At 39.2% G+C, this 18589-nt stretch overlaps 1 long non-coding RNA gene across 1 annotated transcript; it reads left to right on the forward strand.

Annotated features, from left to right (window-relative positions):
• The first annotated feature begins 1556 nt into the window (after positions 1–1556).
• LOC135469588 (uncharacterized) lies at positions 1557–7457 on the forward strand. Its single transcript, XR_010444339.1, has 3 exons — positions 1557–1670; positions 2910–2982; positions 7299–7457. It is a non-coding gene; the product is annotated as an uncharacterized LOC135469588 (long non-coding RNA).
• The last annotated feature ends 11132 nt before the right edge of the window (positions 7458–18589 follow it).

Consider the following 18589-nt stretch of genomic DNA (forward strand, 5'->3'; position numbering starts at 1 on the left):
TTTTTATAGAGAGAAAAAACAATATGTACCCCTTTGTTTGATCATTTCTGGGCAGAGTAACATCCTGTAATCAGGATTTATATCATCTAATCATAGGACGTACATACATGTATGGCGTTAATACCGCAAATGACCTTCAAGGACGTTTTCCTGGATATTTCTAAATTGCTGGTTCTGATCTTAGCAGCGTAGTGGCTTTGGCGTGCCGGACGAAGCATCTTTTGATAAACCTGTGTGACGCTAATGGGTTCTTGAACCACTCTTCACAGTGTTTAATCTATTCACATGTACGTTGGCAGTCAGTATGGGTTAGATACAGCGGTAAGCCCTGAATGAAGTACAAGTTTTGGCGAGTTACAGACAATATTTCTCACATGTGATTTCCGATATATATGTACTATATAAACCAGATAGTTTTTTGAATTGGTGCATCAATGCGCATGAGCAAAACGGGTGATATCGGTTATACAAGTGATACAAACAAAGGCATGGTTATTCACGCTTATGCAACAACATCACAGACTTGGACAAAAGCCAGATATTCAGCTCAGACCTAATTTGTATGTGTGTTATTGTCTGATTATGTCTGAACTCATTTAAAGTCTTTGCTCTGACGAAGAATTGTATAACCTGCTGAAATGTGTGCGACTGTCGAATGTTATAATGCTTTAACCAAGCCGCATGGACTTGCACGTTTGTCCCACAGCGAAGAAATCTCGGTCATGCGCCCCGAAAATAGCTATCAGCGGAAGACAAGTTGTCTTCAATGAATGTTAGATTGCGTGTAAGGCCACGAGAGGATCTTCGTACACTTTGGCTTACGACAGAGAGAAATCTACAAATTCCCGGTAAAATGTCCGATTTGAACCCGTGACATGTTCGTCCTAGCTGCTGAAAAAGGAACAAATAACGCTATGATTGCAAAGTACTGTGTTTTACCGTAAAGGTAGCAATTTTCGACTGGCATACTCCACTTATTTCTGATGCATTCACCGATCGTATACATGTACAACCACGTAAGAGATTTTTGTGAAGTTTGTTTAATTTTCCATCGGAAAAACCTAAGTGTTTGCATCAAAAGTTTCATTTATGTTGCCCTGAAAGTGCGTTTTTGCATATCAAACGTTTGGTGAAATAATGCATTTGTGACGCATTACTATATATATATCGCCAAAATGAAATAAAACAAGACACAGGCTTCCATGCAAAGACGTCTACTGATCGACCGATATACCAAATACTTTTTTTCTGCAACTCTAAAGTGAATATTTGACCCAATTGAGTTAAGCTGAAAATCCGGGAATTCACCAGGTTTCTGGCGAATGGTAGAATGGTGCTCTGCACATTCGCGGTTTTTTATTTTTATAAATCACGAATGTGATGGTATAAGTAAACAAATTCTTTAGCACCTCTTCAAACACCCATGAAAAAACAAGTTAAGTAGACATTTGATCCACATGCCCTTGTGAAGCCTGAGTTGAAATTACTGAGCACAAAAGAACCGGATTGATTTCTAAGGACGAGAATATCCGGTTCAAGGTACCTCCCCTATCTATATAAATGTCTGTTAAATTTTTCGTTGCATTCATCTGGCGGACCACGACACCATGATCTACGAAGTTTCCCTCCTTCTGCTGGGCTTCAGTTTCGTCTTGAATGTCGGAGTTCAGGTTGGTTTTTTTTTTTACTTTTACGGACAACCCAGGCGTTGGGGTGTGGAGGCGAAGTGATCAGTCATTTTAGAGCATTTCTGATGGAGTGAAAAGTATGACCGATTTACTGAATCTCCGTAAGGTTTTCTTCTATTTAAATATGAAAACCCGCCTAGAGCATCGTTATTGTCAAGCACAATACTTAGTTCATACTTAGTTACCGGTCAAATTATGCTTTTTTTACAAAAAAAATTTTTAGTATTGTCAGCTCACACTATTTAACTGCAAATAGTTTATTTGATGGTCGTTTTTCCAATAATTCAAATAGGCGATGATTAAGGAAAATTTTTGTTGCGGGCATCATAACCCAGTCTTCAATTTCGGTCCGACTCAATTTTTTTTCCCTGGAAATGTAAGAATTTCGAGGGCGGGGAGACAGCCATGGACGATAACGTGCTGAGCCATAAACAAAAATGCCGAAATGAATTGAGTTGTCTAGCATGCATGCAGTCTTTTGTTACTTGATGCATGTAGACAATTAAGCCTGACTGATTTATTCAGGTGGGACAAAATACGGTGGTGTTCCTTTACCCCTCTTAAGCACTCAAAATTGCCTGGTAATCCTGACTCGTAAAACTCCTTCCCGTCTGTATCAAGACTTTCCAGTGGTGTGAACGCATTCGTTCTTTGCTCTACACCGTCACAATTATCGGCAAATGTGTGCTCATAAAAAATGTATGAAGCACACACTGCAACGTCACAGAAGAAAACGATGTGTGGTACTTCCATTTGGACCGTGTGTGTAGCTCGTCCTCGAGTTTCTCACTCGATAGATCTAATGGTGATGGTCATGTATTATCCCATACTCGTCAGTAAAGGTTAAAACTGTACATCTTTTGTGTTGGAGGGGCAGAAGCTGGCAAATTCCTTGGGTTCTTGTTCGTGAATTGACATGCGCCACTTAATGTCTTGCAGCCGACAGTCACAGATTCGTTGAATCTACCGTTTAATACCACTAGTCAGAGTGGCTCAGTACTTCTCTGTATGTCAGTGCACTGCACGATATCCAGGCTCCTTTTACACCCATGGGTTCCAGAGTTTGTATCTCTGCAAATTTCCTATTGGGCTGGTAAAAAAAAATCCCATAGACACTGGTGGAAGAAAGGTTCCATATATAAAAGCTGAAAAACAAGTATTTGTATTTATTAACCCAGAAGCCGTTTTTATTGTGTAACAACACTGCATATTTCGTTTTAGGGCAGCGTGAAGACAGTCCACCCTTCGACGACCTCTGTCCCAGTAGCTGAACTGAGCCGATTTAGAGCCAATGGTAAGAATTTTTTTCGTGACAGTAAAAACACATTAAATGACACAGTCTGACCGAGTCGTCTATAGCGTTAGTGTCGTACACCATTTCGCGTGTTAGTCATACTCTCCAGTGTACTTGCACGTGCAGTTCGATTGTAATTTGCCTTACAATCATTACTCAATATTTACAATACTCAAAATTTTAGCATAACTTACCACAAGCAGTCAATAATTCTTGTTTAGATAATTGCTATGAAGTATGTTAACACAGTCATTGTTATCAAAGCAGGATGCCATATCGCGAGTCCAAAAGGCCATACTTTTGGGTTTAAATGCTTAAAACGGTGCAGACGGGGTACTTGACTCATGTTTGATTCATCGAATCAGTCACAAACGTACTTTTCTACATTTTTCATTTTATAATTTTAAATCATACACCTTACAAATATGTGAATGTGTAGAGTAAATTTAACAAAAAAATTCCTGGCATGGGTTCGTAAAGGCAGGTTTACAATCAAAAAGGCGGACGAGGTTATTATTTCATGCCGAAGCCCTATTTTCAGTCGGGTATGCATTATTACAAATCGAATATTTCTCCTGTGCATGTGTTTTTACATACATTTTCCTGAGGCATATTTTGATAACCACACACTATTAGGCATTTTACGCAAATCACTGTTTTGGACGTCAACTGGTTAAACAATACCCAAAGTCAAATTACCAGTCCATTTTCATAATAAAGACATGTAGCATCCAAATAATTCTAAAGGAAAATAGTTAAGCGGCAGTAAAAGAAAAGTCAGCAGTTTTTACTGATGTCGGAAAGACATACGTGTGTAATGTTCAAAACGTCAAATCCAGCACGCAGGACACTACACTTTGTGTTTTGAGTCAAACAAAAAAGTATCCTAGGAACCTATACGCTTTTATTGCAACTGTTCTTATAAACAACGCGTTGTTATTAAAACTGTGTCATGCGTGATTATACGCGTCCATCCCCATGCCCAGAGTTAACCGGAACTGAATGCATACTTATAAAACAAAGTACCATTTAGATTTTCCACGCTAACAGTTTGAACTGAAGAACACAAATTCACATTTGTTTCACCTCGAATTATGTTGGTCAACGTCGACGTTACATAGAGAATATCATCACATCTGCTCGAGTTCTATGCGGAAGTGAAGAAGTGATTTAATTGCATGTGGATGACTGAAAGTTCTTTAAATTTGCTGACGTCTCTGTGAGTTCTTAAAAGAGTTTGTCAACAATGTTAATGGGCAACTTATCCGTGGCAGAAATTGAGGTGGAACGTGCAATTTGAGAAGGATGCACCCTGGAAATTACAGGCAGTTGTACATGTTCTAGTGGCATGGTTTACATTGTGTGTGAAATTCTGTAAAACAAACAGATCATTCTGTACTGTAGAAGATGATAGGACAGCTGCATCAATTTCTGTGAACGTACTGGGTTGGGGAGAAAGAGTAACGCTCGCAGCGGAAGGCTTTGTAACTGGTGCATTTGAAATGATGTAGCTCATCTTTTCCTGCATACCATTAGAAAAAAAACAGCGTATTTATTTATACTTGCAACATTTTTGTGGCCAGTGAGTTGCATAATAGTCGCGGGAGCTACGCCAGCATGATGGAGGCACTGTAGTTTGTAAAACAGCCAGGTAAGTTCGATCGTTTTGCCATGATTTTCATAACTGATTTTACGGTGTGCTCTCCCATTGGTTGGCATTTGTACAATACATTACTGCAAGCTTTTCTTTTGTAATTGATGCCGAGGTAAAATGGATTGTCGGCTGTTCATATTTTTGGTGGCCTGTGGTCCTTGTAGACTTCGTACACCTCTACCGGGCAGTCATATAGTTTGACATCGACAGCCATCTGCGTTGCGGAATGTAACTTGAGGCCAAAAATCACGAAGCAGACGACACAAAAAAATGACGAAAATATTTGATTATAACCTTTTTGCCCATAATGTTGGCATGTAGACAGTGTAGAAAAAATTGTATTAGTTTTTCTGGGTCTTAAATTTAGGGAGAATAAGTCGCATGTTCGTGTAAGTAGGTCAGCTCTGCATGGAAATCCCCGTCGAGGACCTCAGGGCTTTCCCACGGAAAGGTCACTCGGTGCAAAAGTAGTTCCGCGCTTGCAAAATGTTCAGAGGATGGTGATACGAAAAAATATCAGGGGTCTCTGTATGAGCCGGGTAACACGCATAGGTATATGATAAAATAAAATCTTAACCCAGTATTACCAATGATACCCATGTTTCTCTCAAACGTATCCTTCTCTTCTTCCTCTTTGGACAATTACCAAATTTTCCCATATGACGTCTAATCGCTTCTTACCTTTTATCCACTTTAATATCACCTGTTTTAGATCAACACAGGATTACAGGCAATCGATTAACTGAGGCTTTTGTGAGAAACCTGTTGTGAGAAGTTGTCTGGGATGGGATGTTCATTTCTATAGAAAGTGAAAATGGCGTAACTTGAATAAATCCAAAATGGTCGCCACTTTGCTTACTGTTGCCACAAGTTGGTGATAATTTGACACACACACACGCACATATGTGTTGTTGTTAACTACATATTGTTATAAGCTGAGAACTAGAGGTTTATAACAATGATAGACAGGGATAGACACAAACATATTATGTCATCGATTGGGACATGGTGATGTATCAGTAACGTAGTTTTACAATGATGTAATAAATGGAGTTAAAAATTAAAATGTTCCGGTTTCCTTGTTTAATATTCACGAACAACGCTAATAATTCATAAAAGCTCATTAATTGTCTTAATATATTGAATCCGATGGTTTCCTTATATTTATATATGGCGGAGGAAAAGATAAAGAAGAAAAATTTGTTCCGAAAGTAATCAAATAATATGATAATAATCCTGAGGCTATATAGTGACATAATCGTGCCAGCCATCTGCAACTATACTTACCATTCTGAGGTAGACCGGGACAATATCATGAGTGGGAAATATGACCTGGTAAGGTAAGGAGGAGAATCGGCCCCAAAATCCCAGCACAATTCTGTAAATTTCCGAATCAGAAGTATAAAACTAGGTGGAGACACCCATAAAAATTGTATGATCATAAAATAGATGGTTGCTTAGTAATAACCGGCCAAAACTGCACTCTCGATGAAAAACGTCAATTTTTTGCCCAAACGAGGTACTGTGCATTTTAATTTACAGTATAAAGATCAACGTTTACTAGAAAAATATTTTTACTGAAACTTTCATGTCTGTATTTATAAGTGTTTTATTTTAACGTTTGTCTTCATATGTAAAACATAAATGTCATAATAAGATTAGTTTAATGATACTTTAGCAAGTTTGAAATCTGTGTTTCTGCCATAGTTTGTCACACATCCTTCACAATAGAGCGAAAAACTAACACTTACTAACAGGTAGAACCTCAAGGAAGGATTTCGAATCTTTCTGGTTCTTTTTTTTTACTTTTTAAACATTCTTTAGCGTCAGTAAAGATACAAGCTGTCTGGCGTCAAATAGGTGTTATCATGAATTTGAATGGATAATTGTTGAGGTATGGTATACATAACATGTGGCAACTACCTGTGAATCCTGCTGAGCACGTGTGGTCGTTTTTCATTAACATTAACATGTTACGCGTATAGCTGAATTATAGGCATGAGAGTTACATTTGTTATATATTTATTTAATTGATTGGTGGATAACTGCGTATTCAAGAATCTTTTAAAAAGTTATATTCGTGATGCAATGATTTTGCCTGCTGTAAAGTGCCTAATGCAAAAAAAGAGACATTTCAACGTGACTGGAGTAGGCTACCATTTTCCCCATTTATGACCTCTACATCGCTTCATTTTTTGTTTGGAGCTATATAAGTTGCATTTCCAGAAGGAAAAAGCAAGAGACTAAAACAGAGCTGAAAAAGTAGTGTCCTTACGAGCGTGTTCGCAACTGTCACTCAGAGTCAGTTTTTCTCCTTCAGGTACACAGTGTCTTGCACTGGGGCCGATTCCTCGCCTTACCATACAAGGTCCTTTCAGACTCTTTGTTGTCCTAAAGAATGACAAGAATTCATTTTCTTGAATATGTTAGGTATTTGCCATGTAACTAACAACATAACCGCGGGTTCATTCTGAGTCCTAGATTGACCCATGACGATGGCATTCATGAGCACCCTTTCTGATATTATTTCCCGTGTTCAAAGTAACCCGGTGCAGGCCTAGCAAAGTTGGTACTTTCTTTTACTCGGTGATTATAACAGGCATGTCTTGGGTAAGCCACCAAGCTAAGTGTAATATGTGGGAAACCATGTCTTTACTTGTAGATTTTTCCTCCAATAGTCGATTTTTTCGTGGACGAGATGGTAGAGACGGTAGGGACGGACTGCAGGGACCTGTCGGACCGCCCGGTCCAGCCGGTCCTACGGGCCCTGCGGGACCGCAAGGGGAGACTGGGCGGCAGGGTCCCCAGGGGGAGAGAGGACTTCCGGTGAGTATGTGAGAGAGATGTGCAGAGGTATATATATATATCATCAGACTGCTGAAAGGGTTTTCGTTTGTTGAATTTATTTATTTATTTGATTGGTGTTTTACGTTGTACTCAAGAATATTTCACGGTGGCCAGCATTATGGTGGGAGGAAACCGGGCACAGCCCGGCGAAAACCCACGACCATCCGCAGCGTGCTGCCAGACCTTCCAACATACTGCCCTAGAGGAAGCCAGCATGAGCTGGACTTGAACTCACACCGACCGCACCCTTCCAATGTTTAGGGCATACAGAATAGACTGATAGTGGTGATAAGATTTCCTGGGTTAAACCCTAAAGCCTTGGTCACGCTTGAATAAATCTACCATACCTTTAATTCAGCTTACTGTTTATATTTTTTATATAAAAAGAATAAACTGAACTCTCAGTTAATGCACATACATTGATGATTCATCACATTGGACAACTGCCTTGAAGACGTTTTCCTGTGGATTTTTGTAAAAATCCATGTTCGCTAATCAAATCAAATTGTCCCTTTTTCACAAGAACTCAAATTATTCCCGTTAAAAAAATATCATCGTACCTGTACCATTTACAGCTTTAAAAGGATTGTTAATTTTGAACTGAAAGAAATGCACTAATATTTTGCAGAAGATAATTATTTCGTCTAAAATAAGAGCTAAAGTTCGACTGCATTGTTTTGTTGCCAAAAATCTCCAGTGTAGTCCAATGAGGCTGCATGTAGATCTTATGTAATGAACTAAGACACGCTTAAACTTCTTTTGTAGCATCGCTTAAAAAATCAAAGGCTATAGACACAGGGATCACAATTGTGACACAACCTACTGATGAGCATGTATAATATTTAATATATAGCAGATAGATGTTCAACGTTTTGGTTACTGATCAAGGCTGGAATTGACTTTGCAGGGAATTGCGGAACCGCCATTGGTTGGTGAGTAATTGATTAGCTACGTTTTGGTGATGGGCAGAGATTGTACAGAAATACATTTATTTATTTATTTGATTGGTGTTTTACGCCGTATTCAAGAAGTATTTCACTTATACGACGGTAGCCAGCATTATGGTGGGTGGATACCGGGCAGAGCCCGGGGGAAACCCACGACCATCCGCAGGTTGCTGTCAGACCTTTCCACGTACGACCAGAGAGGAAGCCAGTATGAGCTAGACTTGAGCTAAAAGCGAGCGAATTGATGACAAGACTCCTGGGTCATCAGGCTAAGCTAACGCGCTAATAAACTGAACCACGGAGGCCCCGTGAAGAAATGAAGAAAATGGAGTGAAGTGAAAGTTAGATTCGGCTATAAGCACATGTACATGACGACATATTAGCTGGTTCGTATGATACGAGTAGTTCAAAGTGGGTTTCGTGTTTTTTGCCCTATAACATGAACAATAACATAACAGCCACAGATATGGCACTTCTTGGCTATATAGGTCATCAGCTCAGGTTTATATGTGTTTATCTACTTATTCACAAACACCTGGTGAGGCTCGACAAGCCATCAGCAGTGCATGGAGGAATATTTGAGTCTCATATACCGTACATTTGGGTGTCGATGTTCAATTGGTTTCTTCCCGTCTTAAGTCACGACTGACGTCGGCGGAAGTGTAAAAACCTAAAAACAAAAAAAGCTAATACCATAAGCAGTGGTTATACTAGAAAAAATTGGTAGCTGGAAGGCGGCTCAGACGTTTGTACCAGCGAAAAGAGGACCTAAAATAAGCTGGCTTCGTCTCTTCCTCCCGTTTTGGTGACCTAAATTAGAATGGTTTTCGACGGTGAACTCAAAAAGAGAAAATGTCGGCACAGTTGCATGCTAATTCTCGATGTGACAGGTGACAGTAAAAAGAAAAAAATAAGAAACATAACTAATAAGAGCCATAAAATCGGGGTTTATGACGTCTCTTGTGTCTTTTAACACAGCTCAAAGATTTACCGTTGTACAACTGTAAAATTTTCTGTCACGTGACATGCAAATATATGAGAAAACGTTTTTCGTAAATTGCGGCAAATGTATAAATTGCTGGAAGACTATAAGACCAGATTCGTCCGGTAAAATCGGATAGAATCTTAAAATTCCAATTTTTTTCTCACATGAAATCACTTTCGCTGTATCAGGTAAATATGCTAATTTGAAGTCAATCAGATATGATTTTATTAAGAAAATTTATATCAGATGCATGATTTCATATCAAATGAATTTGAACGCCAGATCTGCTAACTGAGAACACCAAAAGTTTTGCTCACCAATGGTTATCTCAAGGTCTACTATATGCTGTATACGTTTTACGCATTTCTGCCATGCTCTTTTACTGGCAGAAATTTTTAACTTTGAAAACTGCAGAAATGGCGATTTTTGGCATGTTCTTCTATCAATTTACAAAATATGTCTCCTTTCAATTGGATGAGGCTATTAAAAATATATACCCACTCCCGGTTCTGAAAATGTCATTTCCGGTTTTGCAAAATTGCAACCCTGGAATCAGGGTGCAAACCTTTATCAGATAGAACTATTTTCCATAATATTTCCTTCAAGTATCGAACAATTTTAAACCGAAAAAAATCCCCAAGAACAAATTTAAAATGCCTAGGCTTTGTGCAACTGTAGTTTAAATTTCATCTCAATCGCACTAGCTGTTGTTTTTCGTTTTCCACAAAAGGCAACATGACCGCAAAGTCAAGTGGTCAAAAGTTTCCAAAAGTTGAGGTGCATTTCCCTCTGTTGAGGATACTGTTAACCGCTACAATAGAGATTTAATCCTGTACTGGCCTGCAAGCGTAAAAATGTTGTACAGAGAGAAAAGAGTAAGATAATTCAATGAAAACGTAACAAACGACATTGTGACATCTCTATAGATCGACATATGTGTTCACAGTAGCATGTCTTCAGCTCACTGGTAAATGATGTCTTGAAATTTTGAGGCTTCCTTCCTAGTTTTGATGTTTGGCTGTCTTTGGGTATTTGAATAACTCTGGCATAATGGAAAGCAACAGTAGAAGTTGCACTGCTGAGCGCGGCTGAATGTATGAGTCGAAACAGACATTTGTATATCAACCGTCAACCCAGATGGATGTTCTAGAGCAAGAATTACAAAGTCATTTTCCAGAATGACGTTTAACACAAACTATCAAAGAAGTAAGAAAGTGTATGAAGTACGAAAATAGCGGTAAAATAGCAGATATAGTATATGCCGTATATATCACCGGGGAGTTGTAACAAAAAGCATTATGGTGAGCAAGACGTTGTGAGATTGTAATATAATGAACGCTTCTTTGTCATGTGAAAAAAATCCACACTACACAACAGAAAACATTGTCAGAATGCTTTAAGTTGAATACTGCAGATATCTTTGCCACACAGAAACATCACGCCGTACGTGACGGAAATCACAAGCAGAATGCGTCTTGCTGAACACTGTCCATGTCATCACTATGCAAGGTTTTTCTGTTGAATAGAAGGGAAAGCAGTAGCGGGAATGCGTCCTGTTGAACTTTGTCGATGTCATTTTTGTGTAGAATAACACGGATAACAGTAGTAGGAAGCTCCCCACAAAACTTTACTGAAACGTTTGCCACGTAGAGTCATTATTCCGTAAATAAGAAAATGCAGTAGCTTAACGCGATCTACTAAACACTGCTGGTATGGTCACTACATGTATATAAACAATAGCTGTCTTACAAAACTTAAGTTATTTCCTGTTAAGTTGTTTTCACTGGTGATATCATCGTCTCATTGTGCGTTTTAAAATCCTAATAATTTTATAACAGCTTTAAAACATATTTTCAGGAAAGAATTGAACACGTAATAAGTCGCGTGGCCAATTTTTTGTGCAGTTGAAATAATCTGTTTTTTGTAAGCAAACTTGTCTTGCAATCTGTGGAAGAACTAATGTCGCAGGTTGATTTTAACTCCAGTTTCCTTAATCTGTCGCCTATTATAGACATAGTATTATATTGTTAAACAGGTGGCGCTGTTTACACCCGCTGGGGAAGAAAAGTATGTCCTGGCCATGCAACTATGTTGTACGGAGGTATGTTTGTATGTATGCTTTGGGTTTAACGTCGCACTTAACAATTTTTTTTATTGATATGACGACGAAAAGTCATTATGTGTGTGTACATGTACTGTGTGTTCCTGAGGCAGGGCTCTAATCTCTAAGTGCTGAGCGCTCAGCAAGCCAACAACAAGTACCATTTTTAAAGTCTTTGGTCTCCCGGATTCGAGGCGGACCCTCTAACCATTAGACCACTGAAGCGGTAAGTTCTATCCACGCAATACTGAGTCGTTCTTACTACCCTACTTGTGGTTTGCCCTTTCCTCTCACAAACTCCACATAGTGTTATAACGGAAAAATCTCTCTGTACTTTCGTTTCACTCATGTTAATCCTAGGCATGCTGGCTTCGTCTCCGGAATTATATGGGAAGACGTAACAGCGTCCTGCGGATGGTCGTGCGTTTCCCCTCGGTTTCCCGGTTGCCTCCCACCATAATTCTGGCTGCCGTCGTATAAGTGAAATGTTTTTGAGTACGGCGTAAAACACTAAATTAGTAAATAAAATAAATAAGCAAAGGAATATACAGTTTCCACATAACGGTATTTATTGACAAATTCCTTTCTAAACTGTGGTGGGAAAACTCTTATCCGATTTCCATTTCTTCGTTTAATTGGTGTTTCACGTCGGACTCATGAATATGTCATTTATACGACGGCGGGCAACGTTATGAAGATGCTGTCTGATTTCTAAACGTCTAAAAAGTTGGGTTCTACGGACACCCTATGTACCATAAATGCACAAAAATGCAGGCGAGACAGACTTTTTATTTTGAGGTTGAGTTGAAAATTAATGCCATTTTATTGCATAAAACAAAGATGAAAGCAGGAAGTAAGAGTTCTGGATAAAACTGCGACATATATTTTCGTAATTTTACATAAGTGGTACATAAGTGGTAAATATGTAGGAACACCAAAATGACAAGAACAACATCGCTCGATGAAACAGGAGATCATGACTGCAAAACTCCCTGCGAGATTAAATATACACAACTATAGCAAACATTTACTTCATAAATTAAACAGGATGACTAGTGACAAAACTTCCATGAAAATTCATAAAACCACAAAATATATGAAGATTGACCAAATCTCCCTCATCCTGATTTCACTGCTCAAGTCCCGCTACAGTAGTAATAATCAACGTTCTAAAAATCTAGACTTTGCTCGACAGGAAGCTTGGCATGTGTTAAGAATGATATAGCGTACAACGTTTGTGTTACTGTTTCCATGTCGTGGCGTATATGTAACTTCTTTGTCCAAGATCGGACTTTTGATTATGATACCTTTTGATTATTTTGTTCCAATGTTTAATAATGTCATAATTAATACAATAATATTCTTTCTTTTTTCAGCATTTGCTCTATTAATGGAAAACATTCTTTAATAATTAAAAACATAATAAAAATGTGGATTCTTTTCTGAAGGTGTAATGGCAGGATCGTACTATACCCACAAGGGCTCTGGGGCCAACCAAATGTGTCTACCACTAAATCCACAGTGGAACAAAACCTACTCTGGGTTCCAATCAAACTCCTATATATATGGTACCGAGTTTGACATATTCCAAGGCAATAAAGTGTTTGACCAGACCAATTCCGGCGGAGATTTCTTCCATCAGCGGGAGGCCCAGTGTGCTGTCTGCTACACGCCGGGCAGACCAAGTCACGTGATGATCCCAGCCCGTCTGGAGTGTCCATCAGGATGGACACTGGAGTATCTGGGATTTCTCATGGCACAACACTACACGTTTTATAGGTCTGAGTACGTGTGTGTGGATCAGGATCCGGACACCCATCCCGGCACGGCCGCTAACTTAAACGGGAATCTGCTGTACGTTGTGGAAGCTAAATGTGGCGCGCTACCCTGTCCAAACTATGTTGACGGCTATGAGGTTACATGTGTTGTGTGCACAAAATAAATCATTACAGACACGAGCTCTATATTAAACCGGACCCAGATCGGCAAAACTGTTGCTCTATAAGATTGCAAAATCGTTGTACATATTTCTGTCAAAGACCTGCCCAAAGAACAAGTTCAAAATTATTGCTTGCTTTTCAGTTTATCAACATTACATTTGTAGGTTTCAAATAAAATAAACAATGCAGCCTTACAGATCCTGTGACTAATGTTTTGTAGTTCGAGTAATGTCTAGCTGCATGCATGGTCGGCTACCATCAATCTTTAAGATGGACATCCACGATCCATGACTGGGCCAAAATCTTTCGTAAAGGCGGTCGTCCTGGTTGTGCAATGTGGAAGCCATCACGAGCCATTGCTAAATGGCACTTTCGGTAAAGGCCAGTGATTAAGGTTTATATTCATTTCTTCATTGAATTATTGTATAACCTTTTGGCCAGTTAATGGTAAACGTTCCCGTGTGTGACTCACAGATATGCACAACATACTGGTGGAAGTCACACGAGCGCCGTCGACCGCAGATTGTCTCCAAGGCCGATCGAACATTGAAAGCAGAGAACTGTGCAAATTCAAAGATCCGTGATTGCCGTGAAAATCAATTAAAAATGCTATATGTGTCTCACTTCACTATTGCATTCTACCTACCACTTCCTCTGGACTATGTGGTGTGGATTCACAACATATACATGTACCATGGCTTTAAAGGAGAGTTGTCAGTCATGCATGTAAGAAAACATTAGATGAGTAAGAAATGCAATGAGTGCCTTTTTCACCAGTTTTATTTAAAAAGGAATATGCATAAACACAGACACTGATAAATAAATAAAGTAATATTTGGAATTAAACTGTGCTCGTTTTTCAATGTTCAGTCAGATATTAATGAACTCTAGTTACGACAAAAGTCTGCTTTTTTAATATAAAAGATAATAACGCTAGATTACACATGGTATCAGTAACGGCATCTATGCTGTTATCCCAGGCAATAAACTACTTCAAAGCTTCTATACTCGATCTACGCTCAAATTCAACACAAGAATCTGCGTCAGGAGTATACACGCAACCCGGTCAATTGTAACTTGATGAGTTTGTTTCGAGCATATTTAGACGCATGTGGCTGTTGGTCATGAGTCACAGGGATAGACTAATGACAAGCATTGTCAGTCAAGCGAGTTACACACAGACCCGTATTCACTTATTACATCCATGATGTTCTTCTCGCTACACAATAACATTAAACACCATATCAATCGGATGAGTAGAATACATAGTCGTTTGACGCAAATGACCACTCCTGATGGAATGTATAAAAACACTTGTGCGGTTTAGTAAACAATTCCTTCATGTCAAAACTCCTAGAAAGTATCTCCTCACACCGACGAAACGTCCGCATTATCGTGCACTTTGGGGTATTTGTAAGTTCAGAAATAATAACTGCAAGACCAGTCCTTGATTATTGAGACCGATTCTTTATTGTGGAGATATACACTGGTCAGCAAACAGTAGGTTACAACTTCCTCTTTTAATGTCTTAAGTGTAACTCGACCCAGGATTGACCTTGGATCTACCGCTCCTGGAGCGGGCGCTCCACCAACTGTGGTATCCGAGCCAGTGAGGGGGTGGGGGATACCAGCATGATTGTAATCGGGAGATAATCCAAAGGAAATACAGATTGGGTAGTGCCACAGAGAGAACAATGGTCAAGTGACCATGTTGCCCCAGTGCTTAGATCTCCTGTACAGAGTGATAAGTCAGTGGCTGGCAATTTACCACATCTTACATCTGGGCCAGTACAAGACGCATCATTTAACACAACTAAATCGCAGTCAGTGACAAAGCTGTTAACAGTGTTACAAGTTGCATTGGAATAGGCACTACCTCACAGCCCGTGGTATGCATTAAAGTCTCCACAAATAACATATGACTCAGAAAGAGAACTTAACAACGCCTTAAGACCATTAGAATCAATTTCATTGAATGGATTGTACAAATTTACAACACTGGCAGGGGTTCTATTATGACAGGCAACTTGCAAACTCTGACATTTAGTAGTTTTAAATGCTGACAGGCAATCTCGGTAACAGAAAGACTTGCCTTGTAAAACACAACCAACCCACCTCTGGCTTCTCTCTCTCTATCTACTCTTACTATAGCATACTCTGGAAAAGTAAAGTTATAATTAGGTTGAATGTTTCCTGAAGACATATAATGTCAGGCTGGGGGTTGAGACCAGACATTACAGCTTAAACTCCTGTCCATAGGCAAACAGGGACTGAATGGCCTGCTGCAGAACCTGAAGCAATGAGTAATATAAATGTAGCAAAAGCATAAATTGGGAAAGTATGGAATATTTACTTTAACTCTTCTGACTTAATTATTCCTTTACCCTTTTGATTATCAGAGTGCTTAGCATTACATTCGAATTCTGTGACTTTAACAAAATGGAATAAAACTTCAGTGAAAAAGACAATTATAACTAACATTGTTACAGCAGAATACACATCAGTTTGTAGATTGGCATCAAGATCTGTTGAAATACACTCTGATTTTGCCACTGACCTCACAGAGCAGCTCATGACAGTGGCAGCTGGCCAATTAGTCATGCTAGTAGGGAAGTGAGGTTCTGGATATACAGACTCATCAAAGTCTGGGTTGTGCGAGAAATTCGCATTTTCATTTGTTTTTTCTGCTTGTAGAGGTGTTAAATTCATGTTTTTTACCTTACCTTGGCCATCTTGCGCTGCCCTACATTCTGAGTTCACGTGATTGTAACTTTGACACCTAAAGGATCTAAGCACGGGTGGTATATACATGTATGGTTTGACTTGAAAAGCTGATAACCAAGTGTTACATTAGAAGGCAGAGTCTCAGTATCAAAGTACAACAATACACCAAAGGTTGGTAATTCATCCCTGATCGGAAATCGTTGGACTCTGCTACACTTTACTTTCTTAAAAATAACTCCCTACAAAATGACCTAGCCAGCTGTCAACATCAGACATCATACCATACCAAGCTAACTGTGAAACTATGAAAACAAGAGGACCACAGGAAAAAATTAGCAGCTAATGAGAACAGTTTTCCACAAGCGAACATACGTAGATGAAAAATCGAATACATTAGAATCTACATGCACAGTAGGGCAGTCAAAACTGACAAAAACACGACTGTTCCAAAACGACCTTACTTCGTTCATCGCTAGGTGTCGCCTCCCTACTTCACACAGCTATACTATAACACCCCACATAACACACCACACAGTTACTGTATGACACCCTAAAGGGCACTCCACACTGTTACAGCACAACAGAATAAAGGGCACTCCCCACAGTTACAGTACAACAGAATAAAGGACACTCCACACACTTACAGTGTAATACCCCACGTGACACTCCACACATTTACAGTAAAACATTATTAAGGACAATCCACACACTTACGGTACAACACCCCACATTGAGATCCACACAGTTATAGTATAACACCCCACATAAAATATCACACACTTACAGTATAACACCCCAAATGACACTTTACACGGTTACAGTTCAACATTTTACAGGACATATCACGCAGTTGCATTATAACACACAGTTACAGTATAAAACCCAAAAGGAAACTCAACACAGTTACAGTATAATACCTCAAATGGCACTCAGTCACAGTATAACACCCTAAATGACACTTCCACACTTACAATATGATATCCAACATGACACTTCACGCAGTTACAGTAATATACACCACAGGACATTTTATACAGTTACAGTAAACACCTCACAGTTACTGTATAAAACTATAAATTAGTTCCACCCAGTTACAATTTAACATTTTACATGAATGTTCGCAGACATACAGTATAACAGCCAACATGACACTTCACACAGTTACACTACAACACCCACCGTGAAACTTTACAGAGTTTCAGTACAACACCCCCAAAGAACACGCCGTTACAGTAAAAAACCCATCCCCACATAACAGTCCGCACAGTAACGGCGCAATATAACAAGTGGCATTTTACACAGTTACAGTTCAACATACCACAGAACAGTACACATAAATACGGTTTAACATCCCACATGTTACTTCACACAGTTACAGTATAACACCTCTCATGACACTTTACACAGTTACAGAAAAACACCTCCTAGGACACATCACACAGTTACAGAACATCACTTCATACAGTTACAATATAACACTGCACAGGATATTGTACACATTTACATTAAAACACCCCGTATGAAGTCACAATAATACCTCAAATGACACGCCAAATAGAAACACAATGAGGAGGGTGACGCACACAATTACTGTGGAACTGTGAGAAGCGAGCTTAAGGCCGCACTGAATTGGTCACCTCTTCTTTATCCCAATTAACACGAGCGGTCCCTTTTCTTTACAGCTACTTTTGATGATGACATCAGAGATAATCACAAGTGGTTTTATTGGCCTTTGAGACAACAGCAGTTTTGTTTCTAAACTAAGCTGACATGTTTACATGAGGAATTATACTACCCTCTTTCCTGAGAGTTCCGGAAATATCATGGTTGGGAAAGAAGATAAGGCTCCAAAATGAAGGAATGAATACCAGTATCTGTTTGGGAAATCGATGAACACTTTTGACATCATTGCCGCACGACATTTACGGGGTTAAAATTTTCCGTATGAAATTTGCAAACATATGCATCAAATGCCGACAATAGCCCATGTTCACTGAGTTTTACTGGGGTTAAACAATGACTTTTATACAACTTATCCGATCACCTCGTTGAAGGCTGTATTAAGGTGGTTAGTGGTAACAATTTAACTCATTTTGATTTTATCTTGTTTTGCTTTTACACAGTGAGAACAACAAACTATTGATTTATAAAGAGTATAAAAAATAAGGAAAAGCACAAACAACACCAAACTGAGACAGTCGTATCCAAGGTACGACACAACACATAAATCTGAATCACGTGATCTCAGATGTCGAGGCCGACTGTGAAAAATGGCCGACGCTTTCTGCATGTTTTCGCTGTAGATAGGAGTTGTCACGATGTCAGTAATGTCAGCGTACAAATCGTCTTCTGCAGACGTGATAAGATCGGCCTACATTTCAGTACTGAGCCCTCATAGCGTTTGCAGAC

Source organism: Liolophura sinensis, chromosome 7 (genome assembly GCF_032854445.1).
Source record: "Liolophura sinensis isolate JHLJ2023 chromosome 7, CUHK_Ljap_v2, whole genome shotgun sequence".
Lineage (NCBI taxonomy): Eukaryota > Metazoa > Mollusca > Polyplacophora > Chitonida > Chitonidae > Liolophura > Liolophura sinensis.